Source organism: Cynoglossus semilaevis, chromosome W (assembly GCF_000523025.1).
Source record: "Cynoglossus semilaevis isolate Cse_v1.0 chromosome W, Cse_v1.0, whole genome shotgun sequence".
In the NCBI taxonomy this organism is placed as follows: domain Eukaryota; kingdom Metazoa; phylum Chordata; class Actinopteri; order Pleuronectiformes; family Cynoglossidae; genus Cynoglossus; species Cynoglossus semilaevis.
Window position 1 is genome coordinate 3,286,805 of NC_024327.1, and position 3,336 is coordinate 3,290,140.

The 3,336-nt window shown below is 36.8% G+C and overlaps 1 protein-coding gene across 1 annotated transcript in view; it reads right to left on the reverse strand.

Moving 5' to 3' along the window:
• sh2b3 (SH2B adaptor protein 3) overlaps positions 1–2,266 on the reverse strand; it is a 52,859-nt gene extending 50,593 nt beyond the window's left edge. The window contains exon 1 of the mRNA XM_025052761.1: positions 1,893–2,266. The gene's annotated coding sequence lies outside the window, so the exon portion shown is untranslated. The remainder of the gene's footprint in view (positions 1–1,892) is intronic.
• Positions 2,267–3,336: the final 1,070 nt, after the last annotated feature.

The window sequence follows — 3,336 nt, forward strand, 5'->3', positions numbered from 1 at the left end:
ATAACATCTCAGTTAAAGACACGGGACCATGACATTGTCTGAAGTATCACCGATAGCTGTGAATACAGAGCTTTCTATTTGTTCAAGAAAACATACATGTATTTGTTTTAATTTATATTGCACAAAAGAATGTTGGTGAAGAGACCAGCATTGTAGTTTCTCAACTCAAAGAATTAGTCAAGACAAGAGAACAGTCTTTCCGCTCAGCCCCTCAGTACAAGAAGTCTTTAATTACTACATGTGTACAGCATGGGTATGCCCAATGGCTATGGTAAAGTTTTAATTCAAATGTTTTAAATATATGTATCTATAGTAGTCTGATTTGATTCTGATTTGTATAAGAAAACAGTGACACCATGTTTTTTTTGCTAACAGCAACTTAGGGAAAACAAACATTATGGGCAGGAAAGTACTCTACCAAAGGGTTTTAAATGTGGCATATAAAAAGTTTGAACTGTAGACAATGAGTAGTACAGTACTTTTCATAAGTAGGGTTTCTAACTAGTAATAAATGCCTCTGTGCCTGCACAAAAAATGCTTGTTTTCCTCAAGCTGTTTAAGCAAGTACGGGACTGAACTGCTCTAGATGGTACGATAACTTCCCTTCCCTGGAGGCAAGTCTCTTCTTTCCTGTCTCTTGTGCTTTTATGACTCTAAGTTTGGCTAATATGAAAGGCTGAATTGACCATTAGAGCAAAACAACCCTACTGAAAACACCACTATGTTCAACCATTTTGGATATTTGTGATATATATAGTAGATGTCGACTTAGTTTAAGCTTCTTCATCTAATGCTGCTTGCCACAGCAAAACTCTGCACACATGACTTGACACGGCTATTTTATGGTGGATGGCACTTGATTATATAAAACCTCACATTAATCTAGACCTGCAATCTGCTCTGTTGGTTAAGAGCCTAACATCAGCACACAGCTGGAGCTGACCCCCCCCCCCCCAAAAAAAATTACTAGCTGGAAAGCAATCCCCATACCCACTGCACAAGAAAACCATGAAATATTAAAATCAAACAGCCAATCACTCTTTTCATATATACTTCATACTGTACATAACAAAACAAGTGCAGTGTGTCAAGTAGACACACTGCACCAAGTTCTGCTTTGCCACCATAGCTGTGTTAACATCTAAGTTAACCTTTGTAAATGCCATGTGAATCCACGAACCAATCAACAATGTGGTATGACTTGAGTGACAAATGTCCTATGTAGCATACATATATATATGTTTCAAAGAATTAAAAAAGGAAGCAACATAATGTGTTTTTTTCAGTTATATTTGACCAGTTTCCGTTGGTTTTGATCAAACACAATGGTAAAGACTGACATTTCATGAGATTTCCATAGACAAATATTTTCAAAAATATTGACTATTCTTAGAATGCAAAATTGTGTAAACGACAGTTTGTCATAAGCTAAGAGAATTAGTTACTTAATTAGTTAACTAAAACTTTACAATATATACTTAAAAATATAATAATAAAATATAAAAATATAAGAAATTATTTGATTGACTAATTTAAATATTTATTTTAGGTTAAAACACAAATACAAATACTGTACCGGGATTTTGATACAGATTTTTACTCATTTAATGCTTACTGAGTCTGTTTTTTTTTAAGGTTCATGCAAAGAGGAGAATGTACAGTATTTTGGTCAGAGGGATGTGCGTATGTATCAACAGAGCCAGGGTCAGAGAGCAGCGGAGAGCCGTTTGAATTTCACACGAGAACATTTTTTCCCTCAAAGCAAAGCAAAGAAAGTTAAAATTGGGGAGAGGTGTCGTGGTGCTGTTGGTCATTTGGAACAAGACTAGTGGTAAAAGCACTTTTTGAGGCAGAGCATCAGGAATGTAAATAAACGCTGACAGTAGACTCACCTACTCCGTTATCTCGGACGTTGATCCACCGCAGCACGACAGCTAAGCAACAAGTTGGGCTTCGCATAACGGAAATGTATCGACAAAAGTAAAAACCACGTCGGCGAAGTCGCTTGAGCCTCAAATGAGAAGCGGCATGCTGGGAGAACCACGGGTTTTCTCTCTCATGGTTACAGTCTGCGTCGCCTTGTCCTCATACAGGCGAAAAAATAAGGGGAGGATAAGAACAAAAAAAAGTTCCAGCTACGAACTTGACCCGAAAAAAAGTGGCAACTCCTCATTTCCGCCGTCAAAATAGTGGAGCGGTCATGCTCTGTCAAGTGAGAGGAATTTCAAAACAAAACTTCCTGTTTTGTTTTCACAATAAAAGCAGAATGGGTACAACATTTCCCATACCTGCGCTCAACTCAAAACCACATTTTCACTTCAATAACGTGAACTAACTTCAAGCGCTTAGAACTTGATCAATACATTTCTGTATTAGCTTAAAGTTGGCATAAATGGTAAACATGTAGAATTTACTTGAACCTTTTTGTACCGCAGACTCTTGCCATTAGCAATTAGTAGAATTAGTAGTACAGTAGCAGTATTGCTAAAAGAAAGACTAGTACTCCTAGCAGTGATAACTAAAGAGTAGCCAAAGTTATGTGAGAGTAGTAGTAGGAGTAGTTGTTTCCTACACACTATTAACTGAAGTAACAGTATAAGTAACAGTAAGTAGTAGTACAGTAGTAATAATAGGACTGGTAGTAGTATTTTGACAACTACTACTACCACTACTACTTTATAAATTTAGTAGAATTAGCAGGGAAAAATTGTATATAATACTGGTTTGACTAATATTTGAATTTAGATGCTGCAGTGATTATCAATGAAGAAGGAGCACTGGTGAAATAGCAGTGGTACAGTAGTAAAAGTTGGAGTAAAAGTAGCATGACTGCTATTAATAATAGCAGCAGTGGTTGAAAATAAATGGTAATTTAAAAAACCATTGAGTAGTGAAAAGTGTTAGTGGCGGTAATAGTAGTATTTTATATCCTATATCTGGCTGCTGCCTTCAGTGGCCATCACAGTGGGTCATCTCCTTCAGTCTAACTTTGTCTTCCTCACCTCAACTCCTCAACTCCATATCTTCATGTACTTATTTACCACAGATGCTTCATCTGCTACTCAGTCCACTGCTAGTGGAAGTACTATTCCCAAGTGTCCCAATATCATTAATCTTCAATCTAATCTAATCGAACACCACGTTATATTTAATTGGGGTGTTCATCCAATGAGAATCTCAGCATCTTTAACTCTGCTGACTCCAGCTCAAGTCTCTATCTTTTACTCAGTATCATCATACAACATTGAGGAAACCCTTCTGTTACTCACTTACTGTACCGCTTTCTACATTGTCCATTACTCTGGGACTGTTAAAACTTTATGTACTAATGTATGT